The sequence below is a fragment of the Canis lupus genome, chromosome 36 (genome assembly GCF_011100685.1).
Source record: "Canis lupus familiaris isolate Mischka breed German Shepherd chromosome 36, alternate assembly UU_Cfam_GSD_1.0, whole genome shotgun sequence".
NCBI lineage: Eukaryota > Metazoa > Chordata > Mammalia > Carnivora > Canidae > Canis > Canis lupus.
The window spans coordinates 21,217,251-21,231,792 of record NC_049257.1 but is presented as its reverse complement, the minus strand read 5'-3'; the positions used below and the strand labels follow the sequence as shown (position 1 = coordinate 21,231,792).

Genomic DNA, 14,542 nt, shown 5'->3' with positions numbered 1-14,542 from the left:
TACAGGGCTATACAGTAGTTCAAATAAACGTTCTTAGGAAAAATGTAATATGGGGTGTGTGGAAATTGTGTAGTAGTCAGCAGAACTATTTTTAAAAAAATAGCTTTTCTTAATAACGTTGGTTAGGCTAGAAGTAGATGCGTGGGCTTTATATTCCATTCTGGAAAGTATTTTGCCTGGCGTTCATGGGTTTGCTTATTGTTTTGAGGGGAGTGGGAATTGATATGCAATGTAACCCAGAAGTAGAGTCCTTTTTTCAAAGCGAGGACATTTATTTTTCTTCATTAAAATATGGTATTTCGATATGTAACTAAGAAAAAAATGATTTCTGGTCCATTACTAGTAAAGAATCTGGAAGTGACAAAAAGGATGGCTGGAAACCAGACGACGGTTAACCATATAAATCTCTAGAAGTAATATACTTTTCACCTCTGGGTGCCACTGTTCAACTGCTTCTTGTTTTTTATGACTGTTTGAAAGCCGGATGCTTCCTGTAGATGTATTCTTAAAAGAATCTGTTAAAGAGACATTTCCTCTATCTCTAGTTGTCTGCTAAATAACTTTTCGGCACATGGATGTAAATTCAGCATGGTTGTGATTTGCCATTTTAATTACCAAATGATGACCAAATAACATTGAAGATTGTTTATATGGGCAATTGGCCAGGTTAAAAGCCTGATTTCATCTCCTGTGGAAATAAATCTTATACTTACCTTTTGGTAGGCATTTAACCAGAAAAAGCCATTAAGACACAAGGGAGTTTTAGCTTAAATTTGTTGCCATCTGTAGACGTGATTTTAGTTCTGCACAAATATTTCCATAGAAATCAATTTTATAAAGGGAAATAATGGGTAGGCATTGGGGGAAATTAATCAATTAAAATATAATTTTAACAATCTAACATTGTTACCTGAGATATTATTTTTGCACTTAATTTTAAAGCTCAACTGCTTCAGTGTCTCCATTAAAAGAACTCTACAAAATATATTTCTTTATATTTTCGGAAGACTTAATTTTCAGGCATGATTATTTTATTTTATTTTTTTTTATTTAAAAAAATTTTTTTAAAAGCATGATTATTTTAATAACTAAAGATAAGAACCATATTTGTAATTTTGCAAAATGTACAAGTAATCTTTTCTTTTTACGAACCAGGCAATGAGTTAGTATTCTGTACCAAGAAACAAATGTACATGTTTGGTTGGTTTTTAAATCTCTAATTATTTATTTTAAACTTGGGGTTCATCTGAAATGCCAGAAGAAGGGGTTATAATGCCAAAGTTAATCTTGTTTTGTCATATACAAAGTAGTTAATCTAAAAATTATTGATTGATATTCTCCCTCTTTTAACTCTTTTAGGACTCAATATTTAAAGCAAAACTAATTTATCTAGGTGTTCTACGGCACAAAATTAATTCTACTGGGACTGGGCCAGGCCAAGCCTCATTATGGAACCGTTCCTCTTGCTGAACTAGCCTAAGCCTGATCCTTACTAGAATACTTTTTTGAAATTATTCACAACACAGGACTTAACCCTTGAGATGCTATGGAATTGATCTTCAATATTACACTTATTTGACAGCATCAGGGATACATTAAAATGAGAGTATGTTTTATCCCTTCTTGGTGCTGAGACTGGAACTTTTAAATTAGGCAACTGTATTTGAATAGATTGGAGGGATTTTAGTTTTGTGATTCATATACCAGAGTTGAAGTATTCATTAAAAAATCTTTACCCCTCCTCCTGTCTGTGTCACCGTAAGTGTATTGCTGACCTGTCTTTTTTCATTTGTATGTAAGTGGTACGTTTATCTCTTTGTCTAGGTGGCCAAATAGTTTAAGATCACCCAGATGTTTAACTGACTTTCTTTGCTCAAATGTCTGGTCAAATCAATTGGTTATTTTGATGTTTTTGTACATACATAGAGCCCAAGAGTATAAACTGTTAAGTATCTGTTATTTGTTGTAGGTATTGAAAGGTGTTCAGCATCATATACATTTTTCGTGTGTGTGTGTGTGTGTGTGTGTGTGGTTTTCCTTTAATTTATGTGCAAGTATTATTGGGGGGGATGGATATTTTATGTGTCAAAATTTTTATTTAAAAAAATTTTTTATGTTGACTTTCTGCTTGTTGTGTAGCAGTTTGTGAGGATTTTCCAGTGGAAAATCCTCTTGCATTTTAAGTTTCTCTGCTCAGTGGGGGCCTCTCACCAAATTTTTTTCATGGTTTTCCTTACTCAATTTGCCTCATTTTCCATTAGAACGTTACTAATTTGGTACTATATGTGTGTGTGTGTGTATACATATATATATTATGTATATATATTTATATATTTATTTGTGGCTAGGAAGAAGTATTTATTTGGTAATAGTAATTTTGTGCCCAGTCTACCAGTGGGGTCTCCCACAGAGAATCATATCGGGGTAAACTTGAGTGTGGTTAGATGTTTTTCTGAAGGAAAAGCAATAGTTTGGTCTTTAGGAGGTTGCTTGATCTGTGTGCTAATAACTGCACCCCCCTCCCCAGAATGGATAGATTTCCATTAGATTAGTAAATTGACATGGTTCCTCAGTGTCACATAGACACACCAACAGAAGGTGTTGCGGTTAGGTTGTGAGGCCTAATTCATCAGCTTAAACTCATTTTATCTGAAATGCAATAAGAATTGCTAAGTTTCCCTAATGTAAAAATAGCCTAAGTCAGTTATTCTAGGCTATGATTAAACACTAAAGAACAGGATTAATAAGTAAACATTTAGGGAATTCAGTGGTGCTTGATAAGGAAACCCCATTGGTTTACATAAAATTAAATTGTAAAAGTCACCTATATAGGTCCTATTGTTTAAAATAAAGTAGGTTTTTTTTTTTTTTTTTTTTTTTTTAGAAAGCTTTGTAAAAACATAGACTGGCCAGTGAATTTAATTTCTCCATAAAAGAGTAGTTTTAATAGAAACTGTTGCCTTGTGAAACTGAAATCTCCATCTGTAATGTGCTTCTGTTATAAATCCATTATAAAAGGATTTAAACTGCATAGACTCCCCCCTCCTCCCTTATATTTCTCGATAGCTGAGATGCATTAAGAAAGAATAAGGCTCTGAGCTTTGTGGAAATTTAATAAACATGAATTTTTTTTATTAACAATTTAAATATGACCTCCAAATAGATGCAGGCCTATTTGAGTCCGAATCGGTTCACAATACGTAACAGGGTCCAGGAAACTTTGGCAAGGTTTGATGGTGCTCCACAAGAAAGTGTGCTGAAAAAAAAAAAGAAAAAGAAAAAGAAAGTGTGCTGAGAGCTTGGCAGGGGATGTTTGACCATTTCTTTCTCCCCCTGCATCTTCCCCCTGTACTCCCTGTCAACAGTGAAAGAACCCCCCCACCCCCCAAAAAAGAACGCCCACTCACCAGTTTCAATTTATTTTTTATTTCAGTTGGAAAATCCCCACTGAATGAATAAAAAAAAAAATTAAACGTATCCTGGGAACATGCCGTTCAGGGTTTTGGAATGGGAACTTCAAACGAAGTTGGTAAAGGAGTCAAATGCGTAAGTGGAAACTTTGAGGAAACTGGCAGTGGGAGACTGGAAATCAGGCATCATTTACGTTTTACTCCACCCCCCTCGGCATATGTGAGTACAAAGCAGGGAGCTTGGCAGGGCTGTGAGTCAGAATCCTCCTCTCAGGAACTGAGCAGAGAGAGATTCCCAGCATCTGTTTCCTCCACTATCACCCAGAGGATACCGGTGGTAAATCACAGGGAATAAAAATAGCCTTGGAAGTCTAGTTCCAAACAAATGCTACACATGGTTGGCTATGTGGTCGTGGCGTGGAGCCTTTTCTCCCCAAATTCCTCATTAGCTAATTCGCAGACAAATTATTATTTTCACATTCCTGAGTTCTATTGCTTAAGTTGTTCATCAAAATGTTGAGCAAAATCTTGACATTTTGATCGATCTGAATTGAACTATTACCTAAATTACATGGTGTTTGGTATAAAAATCTGAACCATGTAGTTATAGGAAGGTTGGTCTGTAATCAATAATCCCAGGTGTTAAAGCTTTGCCTCAGACACAAGAAACATGTATTTCTGAAATAGAAACACTGCCGCACGCTTCTTACACTAATGCCAACTGCCAGTAGACTCATGGGCTCTCTCTGCATTTTGGTTGCAGGAAATTTTATGGCGAGCCTCTTATAATTGAACACAACTTAAGATCCTTGAAGGCTATATTTCACATATAAAGAAATATTTCTTAGGTCTGGCTGGAATTGTTGTAATTTGATATTAAGTTATAGCTTCAGATTTTCAACAAAAACAGCAGCTTTAATGAGATTAGCAAGTGGTGAAAAGTTCAAAGCGTTTAATGGAATTGATCTACTAAATTAGCATTGACAATTTTTAGTGGCTATCTTAAATATACATTATTATCATGAAAGAATTAGTCCAATTAGGCCTTTACATTTGGAAGATGCCCAATCTGACCTTGTTCTACTCAATGTGAAAACTGAGAGGGTCTCTGGGCTTATTTAAATTGGGTGCTAAATCAGTAGGTTTGGGGGACCCTTTCACTGCTATTTGGAAAGGAAAAGAAACCCAAAGCTTCTTCATGGTGACAAATGGCTTATTAGAACAGTTATGTATTGCAAATAAAAACACTGGCCAAAGAATAGCATAATATAATATTCAATAAATACATCAGATGAGTTAACAAGAATTGGGTTGTTTTCTCACGATTTCTCACCACAACCATATGTTACTGTGTATAGTGGATACATTAGGTACAAAGGTCATGCATTTGGAAGCTGAAATAGTTATATTCAGCATCAGGTTTTATTTAGAACATTCTGAATTAATAAATGAGCAGCTAATTTTTAAAACATAGAAAGATCTGCAAATATACATGAAGAGATAAGTATGGGATTTTTCCAGATATCTACTTCCTATATATCCACATGTGATATAAATATATTTTATATTCTCCTGATATGGGCTTCTATGATGCAGTCAACATAAAATATCATAAAAATAAAATTGTTTTGTATTTTTATGCAAAGCTTCTGATGATGTCTGATTATTCATATTTATCATGAAATTGTGAGGCTCTAGCTCTGGAAGGGGCTTGCTTTTGAGAGGTCAGCTCCTTAATTCATCAGGTCTCACATATAAACCTTCATCACTGGAGCTGAGGAGCCAGCTCTTTTGTGAGAGCATTTAGTAAGATGTATTTCAATTTTGTCATTGTTGCTGTTGTTGTTAGTCTTTGTTACAATATATAGTGGTTTATTTACCTAATCTGGGCTTCTCACTCTTCCTTTTTGGGAGATTTTTAGTAGAAAAAGGTGTCTCCTTTATGTCAGATTTCTTCAGAATTTCAGCATTGTAACTCATACACTCTGGCTTTCTCTGACATAAATTGAAGAATCCTGTTCTGTAAACTGATAATCCTATTCTCATTTACTGACCTCCCAGCATTTCTGTTTTTTCTTTTTTTAAAGATTTTCTTTATTTATTCGTGAGAGACAGAGAGAGGCAGAGACACAGGCAGAGGGAGAAGCAGGCTCCATGCAGGGAGCCCGATGGGGGACTTGATCCCAGGACTTGGGGACCACGCCCTGAGCCAAAGGCAGATGCTCAACCGCTGAGCCGCCCAGGCATCCCCCTCCCAGCATTTCTAAGTTCTCTCCTGAATGGTCAGAAAATTGCTCTTTAAATATAGAGCTCCAAGAAGGAGCTTAGTGCTTTATTCGGGGATCTTGAGGAAGATGGGAGGATGATCTCACTTGTCCTTAAGGATTTATTGAAAGGCTCTCCTTGTCAGGCTCTGCTAGGTGCTGGGAATACAGCAAAGAGAAAAAGGGAAAGCAAGACTTGCCAACAAATGATAACAAGGGGGTGGTGGTAAATGCTCACATGGGCGTGTACCACGTGCCTTTGTATGTGGCAGCCCTGATTCCCTATCCATGTCAGAACACTGTCCTAACTGCTGGCGCAATGGCTATTGGTAAGGCAGCTTTCCACCCAAACCATTTCTAATTCTTTATCTCCCACAATCGAGGTGTGTTTGGGGCACATTTTGCTTACCAAGTTTAATTCTGGATTTTGTCCCTGGTTATTTATACTGTTTCATCTTAACCTGTTGTTTGCCCATCCGGACACCCTTTTTGGCATCTCTTTGTTGTTCAGTTTGATGTTCACACTATTTGTGATCTTCTAAATTCCGGTGCTTTAGCTGCTGCTTCCCAGTCGGGCTGTAGTTAGCTGGTGAGGAGTTGTCTGCTCCTGTTTCTATTTTCCCCATGTCTTATAGGACAGGATCTAAAGCCTTCCTAAAGCCAAGCTAGGTTTTCATCAATTTAAGTTATGTGATTTACCTTCTTTCCTGTGTAAGAAGATGACTATATATTACCAAGACACAACCTGTTCTTTGTGAAGTCCTGTTGATTATTCGTGATCATATAATCACAAACACACTTACGAGTTCTGGTTATTTTGGTCCTTTTTTCAGTATGTAGGCATCTACTTAGTTTTCTGAAAGTCACACCTGAGTAGAGATGATATTTTTGTACCACTCATTCAAAGTTGTCAGAGGGAAAAAGTCAGAGCCCGTATATCAGCAAAGATGGCAAGTCCCATATCCTGGTCATAATCTATCACATGTCAGCATTAGTTCCTTCATAATCTGTGCTAATGATGGTATGATGCAAGCTTTTATTTGGTCACCCTGGGCAAGGTTTCCTCTTTTGTCGATTGCAATACATCCTTTCAGTTTGTTGTGATGAAACAGGACATGATAGATAGCAAAATGATTATGAAAAAAACCCACCTGTAATTCCCTATCTAGAAATGACTATTTTAACATTTTGGGATATGAGGTATATGTGTTAATTAAACACACATATTATTTTGAAACTTGAATTTTTTTCTTAGAACTATATAGAGTTCATTTTTCTGAGGTAACGCACATCATATAACCATACACATTAAACTTTCCAATATCAAACCTCTTTTGTGTAGTGTTTTTTTTTTATTATTTAATAACACTTCATTAACTCCCTGAGTAAAAAGAAACCTTTCCTTTATACATACCTTTCTGTGGCATTATCTCCTTTTTAATTCAAGTAGATTCCTTATTCTCTTAGTAACTGTGGTCTCTGAGAATAGGATCCGTTCATGGCTTATCCTTATGCTCCTTAAGTTTTAGCTGCATAATAGATATTTATTGAATTAATGAGCTTTAATGATGGGAATTGAAATCCTGAACCTTTGTGTTTTGGTTTTACTTCTGCTTCTGATTTTAGCTGGTAACTCTGTTTCCCCAGAGACAGAAGGAAAAGAAGCAATTTCTCACTTATCTGGTATATGAAGTATGCTGCAGAAGGTTAGGTATGGCATGAAGAAAATATAAAAAAGAACAACTAATCAACCTGTAGTTCTATTACCCAGAAATAAACACTATCATTTTTTTGATGTGTGTTCTTCCAAACTTTCCCTTTTTATGTATTCCTATGCATATGAAATATGACTTTCACTTAATTTTTTATCAAAATGGTGCCATAACAAACTACTCTTTAATTGCTTTTTCTTATTAATATAACATTTTTACATGGTGAATATATACCTAAACCTCAGAGTTGATGGTTGTATAATACTCCACAATGGTGATATGCCATAGTATATTTACTCTGTCCTCCCCTTATTGAGTATTTAAATTATTGTCTACTTTATACATTCTATATAAATGACATTGTAACAGATACCTTGGTTCATACATCTTTGGGCATTTGCCTACAAAAGGTTTTAAAGTCCTCTTTTAAATGATCAAAAGTTGGGTAAGCTTATAGTCTCTTTCCCTTCCATCCCCAAATTAAAACATTTGGGAGTTTCTTTAGTGTGTGAGTTGGCCTAGGATTTAAAAAAATTATTATTAAACCAACGCACATAGCTCTGGTTGGTGATAATGGAATTACGTTCTGTCTCAAATTCATTCTAGAAGAACTGTTTAGCTTCATTTGATCATTTGTAACATTCAAATTGGACTTTTTAGACTTAGTCCTACATACAGAAGAGATACAAATGTAAATGTTTACATTTCTAGAAGTTGTTAAGTCTAGCTAAATCTGTGTCATTTCATAAAAGTAAAGGCTTGTAGGAAGATTGGTTTCTGTGATCACCTCTGTTCTCCGGTTAGTACTAATCACACTTTTCATAGGGCAGTGAGAGTAACAACTAATGGAAACAGCAGTGAACTCACCATAAACGAGTTATGAAAACGTGGGCAATATCACAGAAGTGCCTTCAATGAGAAAACACTATGCAAGCTGCATCTGTACCTGCAGAAGTCTCTCTTTTTTTATTCTTAATAAAAGTACTTGCTGACAAGAGATGGGGGAAAACCACCCACCACCTCTGCAGCCCGTGGGCCCCAAACAGACAGGGAGGGTCAGGACTGGAATGACAGCTTCTCTCCTTCCTTGCCCTAGACCTGGGAAGGAGAGGGAAAAGCCCATAGGCTCCTCCTCACGATGACATAGGACACCCCTCTTCTAGTCAGCTCCTGTCTTGCTTCTCCACCCCAACAACCTCTCATGGGGCCTTCTTCCCCTTTTGCCACCAGAAAGCTTTTCCACTCCTCCGCCTGCGCCTGCCTTTGTTTGGAGTCTCACTAGTTGCAGGCGGTGTGGCTGCCCACAGACTCTCTTGCTGTCAAGAATTCCTGTTCTCATGTGGGTGATCTTTGTTTATCTCTACAGAGGTTATTAGTTTGGGGGAACAAATAAAAGCACTCAGAAGAATAATAATTAAAAAGTGCTTGCATTTGCCTCAGCCATTGCTTTAATTTAAGCAATGCTTCTCGCTAGGCTAATGTTTGTAGTGGATGGAAATGTTTACTAGATCAAACATTTCTAAGAAAGAGGATGGCAAAGTCAAATCACTGGTGTAAAGTAGTAAGATCAGGAATTAGTGCTCCCTTTACCCAGTAAGTCACATAACCTCCCTGGCCTTAACTTCTGAATCCATATTTTAAAACATCTAGTATTTATCAAGCATTTACTAAAAGATAGGTTCTTTCTGAGTGTTCCTTCCAAATATATTTATATATATATATATATATATTTGTTTGTTTGTTTGTTTATTTATTTATTTTATTGAATCTTCACGAAACTCATGAGGTAAATCTCATTATTATTCAGTTTCATAGAGAATACCAAGCTGCATAGAAGACAGTCTGCTTGATCGACTTCATAGAATGGAAGATGATAGAGTCAGGATTTGAACCCCGGCCATCAAATTCCAGAGTGTGAGCTCTTAGCCCCCCCTCCCTTTTTTAAAGAAGGGTAGGACTGGGATGCTTGGGTGGCTCAGCAGTTGAGTGTCTGCCTTTGACTCAGGGCGTGATCCCGGGGCCCCAGATCGAGTCCCACATCAGGCTCCCTCTGAGGAACCTGCTTCTCCTTCTGCCTGTGTCTCTGCCTTTCTCTCTGTGTCTCTCATAAATAAATAAATAAATAAAATCTTAAAGAAAAAAAAAAAAGAAGGGTAAGGCTGTATGATCTTCATGGTCCCTTGTATCTGTAACTCATACAAAACTCTAACTTCAGAGACCTCTGTGAAAAATAAAAACCAAACCACTCTCTTGATGACTTATATATGCTCCCAAACATCCAGATATCTGCCTTTTTTTTTTTGCCTTTTTTTTTTTAAAGTAAGCTGTGATGTTTTAGAATTAAAGAAAAAAAAAAAGCTAAAAAGCTTTAAAAATTGACAAAATTTCATCATGGTTTTAGTTAGTAAAATCATTGTGTTAATAGGAATAAATCTGCAAACACATCATGGATTTTCACACAGAAATTTGGAATATTCAGGTAAAAGTAGTGGGTCTGGCTGCCCAGGACTGTTTTCTAGCAGTTGAGCAGTTGTGTGCTTGTTGGCATTAACCATCCCAACATACCACAGAAGAATGATTTGCAGAGCAGATGCCAGAGAGTAAAGAGGTAGGAGGCAAGGAGGGAAGGAAAGAACCATGGCTCACCAATGTGGTGTGAAGGGAAAGGTGAAAGATATCTGAGCCTTATGCCAAAGAGTCAAAGTAAACTCAGCTCTTACAAAAAGGCATTGTGGGATCTTTGAGGGGCCCCACAGAGCTGACAGGTCATTTCTTTATGGGTCTCACTGGGAGACGTTCATGCAGTAAGTATGGTATGGGACTCAAATTTGAATTTGCCTATCCTATTTTATTTTATATTTTCCTTAATTAGGCTCCATGCCCAGCATGGAGCCCAAGGCAGGGCCAGAAAGAACTCAGGACACTGAGATCAAGACCTGAGCTGAGGGGATCCCTGGGTGGTGTAGCGTTTTGGTGCCTGCCTTTGGCCCAGGGTGCGATCCTGGAGACCCGGGATCGAATCCCACGTCGGGCTCCCGGTGCATGGAGCCTGCTCCTCCCTCTGCCTGTGTCTCTTCCTCTCTCTCTCTCTGTGTGACTATCATAAATAAATAAAAAATAAGTTAAAAAAAAACTTTATTTAAAAAAAAAAAGACCTGAGCTGAGATCAAGAGTCAGGTACTTAACCAACTGAGCCACCAAGCTGCCCCATGATTTTATCTACCTTAGAAGGAAACTACTTGAACCTTGCTTGCAAACTGATGGCTCCAGAGAGCCAGTGCCTAGGAGGATGATTGTAGTATACAGGAAGAAGCACAGGATGGGAAATGGGTTGGCTGGATTCTAATGCCAGTGCTGCCACTCGCTGGCTGTATCGCCTAGACAAGTCTCTTACCCAGTCTGTGCTCAGTTTCCTCTTATATAGAAGGAGAGTTTGATATTGGATCCTGGTACAGTTACCTCTCAGATCGTTCCCAAGTTTTGGGCATCCTGGGAGCTTCGGTCCCTGGACTGGGAGTTCTGTTTGTTCTTGATGATTACAGTCACAGTGGCTAAAAGACAAACTTTGTCCTGAGGCTTAAGCTTTATGTCACCATGGTGCTCAGTAGGCGATGCCTATTGACATTAATCCCTCTGGGATCTTTTAAAAGCTTATTTTGATATGTTGGTATATTTTATTCTTTTTTTTTTTTTTAAACATTTTTTTTATTTATTTATGATAGTCATACAGAGAGGCAGAGACACAACAGGCAGAGGGAGAAGCAGGCTCCATGCACCGGGAGCCCGATGTGGGATTCGATCCCGGGTCTCCAGGATCGCGCCCTGGGCCAAAGGCAGGCGCCAAACCGCTGCGCCACCCAGGGATCCCGGTATATTTTATTCTTTCTTAAATGCTTAAACTGGTCTTGTGTATGTACAAGCAGCATATATTCCATGTGAATCTATTTTCTTTATTTTTTTACTTTAAAAAAAAACATTTTATTTATTTATGACAGATACACAGAGGCAGAGGCATAGGCAGAGGGAGAAGCAGGCTCCTTGAGGGAACCCCAGGGGGACTCCATCCCAGGACCCCCGGATCGCGCCCTGAGCCAAAGGCAGACACTCAACCACTGAGCCACTCAGGCGTCCCTCACTTTTGTTTCTGATCTGACTCTAGGATTATCAAGAAACAAGGAAGGCTATGCTAATGGAATCATCAGGAAACTACTTATAAACTTCTTGATAGATAATTCTATGAAATATGATTCTCAGCCACTCATCTTTATCCTCTACCTTCTCACCATTAGGATTAAGGTATTTACAATGCTCAACAAACAGTATCCTTTCTGTAATAAAATGATCAGTTATTTAAAATTTATTTAAATTATTTAAAAACCAAACCATGCTCGTGTAACATCTCATAATTCTATTGAAGAAATACTTTCTTATTTGATAAGTTTGGAAAACAAATTTTCAAATAAGCAATGTTTCTTTTCTTGTCATGTGAAAATGGCTAATTCATTTTGTTTTTGAGCTGGTATGGATCCAGAAATACCTCTTAGGAAAAATCCTGGCTTTGCCTGCAGGTTCTTCTTGGTCCAATTCTGCATATAGAATGGCCAGGATCTTTCCAGACTCCCCATTGTTTCCCAAAGATATCAATTTTACCATCAGTTCATTTGATTGTTAATGCTTACAGATTCACTTCAAGGAATATTTGTGATTCAGGTCATTGCCTAAAAGTACTTGTTGTTCAACTCCTATCAATCCTTACTAGTTTAAAGCAGAGGTTGGCAAAGCTTTTCAGTAAAGGGTCAGATAGAAAATATTTCAGTTTTGCCAGTTATATGGTCTCTGTGGTAACTATTCAACCCAATAAAACTTTATTTATGGAGACCAAAACTTGAATTTTATGTAATTTTTAAATGTTACAAACTATTATTCCTCTTTTGATTTTTTTTCAGCCATGAAGCAGATGGAAAAATTATCTTATCTTGTGAACCATGTGAAAACAGGCAATGAGATAGACTTAGCCTGTAGGCTATAATTTGCTGAACCTTGGTATAGAAAATTATTTATGAGGAAATATTGGAAAGACACAACTGATAATTTGTGGTTGAGAGTACTCTAAGTTCCAGCCAGTGGAATGTGAGCAGAAGTGATGTGTTGTTGCCACTGGGCTTGGCCCATAAAAACTTCCCATGAATGCTGCTTTTTGTTCTTTTCCCATATGTTGAATATGGTGGGGACTCAAGATGGAAGAAACCTGGTTCTCATTTTGGCTTTACATGAATAAGAAACAAACTTCTAGGGCTGCCTGACTGGCTCAGTCTGTACACCATAACTCTTGATCTCAAGGTTGTGAATTCAAGCCCCATGTTGGTCTTGAAGCCTACCAAAAAAAGAAAAAAAAAAAAAAAGGAAGAAAAGGAGAAAGAAGAAAGAAAGAAAGAAAGAAAGAAAGAAAGAAAGAAAGAAAGAAAGAAAGAAAGAAAGAAGAAAGAGACAGAAAGAAAGAGAGAGAAAGAAAGAAACTTGCATTCCCAAATTACCCAAATTCAGTGTTAAGCCACTGAGATTTTCAGGGCTTTTTATTTGAGTAACTAGTATTATCTTAACTAATATGTCATTATTTCTTCCAGATGTTTTTGGTTTGACTGTTATCCTAAATCGAAGTCTCAAATGCTACAAGCTTGGATGGACTTTTCTTTGGTCTCTTTCTCTCCTCTTCATTTCCTCCTTTTCACATTTAACTGGCAGATGAGAGATAGAATTGCTTTCCAAGTTCGAGAATATACTTTGGTGGCCATTAGCTTCTCCAAAAATGCTACAAGAAATGAGACACTTTGCTTTAGCCACAGAGACTGTCCCCAACATGAAGCCCACCTGAGAAATTCTTTTAGAACTCAGGGCCAGGAAAAGCTTATCTTCCCCTGAGGAACTTGTATGTTTTCTTATCAACAAAGAATATTGTTGACTGTGCCTGATTGTATCCCCTTTCCCTTTTCCCTCTGGTTGCCAAGAAGCTCAGAGCCAAATTTTTGCTTAACATTAATAACTTTATCGAACCCTGTGGCCTACATATCTGCATTCTTAGTTTCCTCCTGGTCTTGACCTTCTACTCTGCTGTGTGTTTTCCTTGTTTCTGATTTTTTGGTTATTTATATTTTATTGCTTGTTTTCTTGTAAGCTTCCTCAGATCCTTTGTGGAACAAGGTGGGGTCAATAAAAAATGGCTTCAGCTTATTAATAGAATATACCAAAAGCATTCCTTTTTTTTTTTTTTTTAAGATTTTCTTTATTCATGAGAGACACAGAGAGAGAGGGATGCAGAGACATAGGCAGAGGGAGAAGCAGGCTCCACGCAGGGAGCCCGATTTGGGACTTGATCCCAGGACCCCAGGATCAAGCCCTGAGCTGAAGGCAGATGCTCAACTGCTGAGCAACCTAGGCATCCCCCAAAGCATTCCTTAATCACCAATTTAGTTCTTTGGGAATGAGAACTTCAAATTTATTTATTTTCAGGTTCTCCTCTTATTGTGTCCCATGGTTTGATGAAGAAATGGTTTTATAATTATGAAAGCTGAAGGCCTTCACATTTCTCCATTCTACTTAAAAAACAAAAAAAACAAAAACAAAAAAAAACAAGAATGTCATTTTATCCAAAGTTCCTATTGTTTGCCATAGAAATTGTAGAAAGGTCATAGATACATTTGACTGACAGACGATAGACTAGGAAAAGATATTTTCAATATTTAAAAGCCACAAAGAATTAATATAAAGAATATATAATGACCTACTGAAAATCAATGTGAGGAAGATAAGAAACCCAACAGAGAAATGGTCAAAAGATATGAGTAGGCTATTTTCACAAGGGTATACTAGAAAACCTAACAAAAATACGTATGAACAGACGCTGAAACTTATCAGTAATCAGAGAACCGCAAATTTAAACAAGTTGCCGCATTATATTCATCCAACTGGCAAAAATTAAAAGGTGGATAATAGCAAGCATTGGCAAGGATGTGGGCAGTGGGAACCCTCAGGTATGGTTGATGAGAGTCTGGACTACAGAGCATAGTCTCTGGAAGCAGTGTGTCTTCTAGCGGTAAATGCACACGTGGTGACTGTTCTTGCAGTTTGCACCTGGTGGTTCCACTTGTGTTTCCTTCTT

The 14,542-nt window shown here is 37.4% G+C and overlaps 1 long non-coding RNA gene across 1 annotated transcript in view; it reads left to right on the top strand.

Moving 5' to 3' along the window:
* LOC111094274 overlaps positions 1–13,599 on the top strand; it is a 31,172-nt gene extending 17,573 nt beyond the window's left edge. The window contains exons 2-4 of the long non-coding RNA XR_005384513.1: positions 3,434–3,546; positions 11,546–11,682; positions 12,333–13,599. This is a non-coding gene — a long non-coding RNA (uncharacterized LOC111094274). The remainder of the gene's footprint in view (positions 1–3,433; positions 3,547–11,545; positions 11,683–12,332) is intronic.
* Positions 13,600–14,542: the final 943 nt, after the last annotated feature.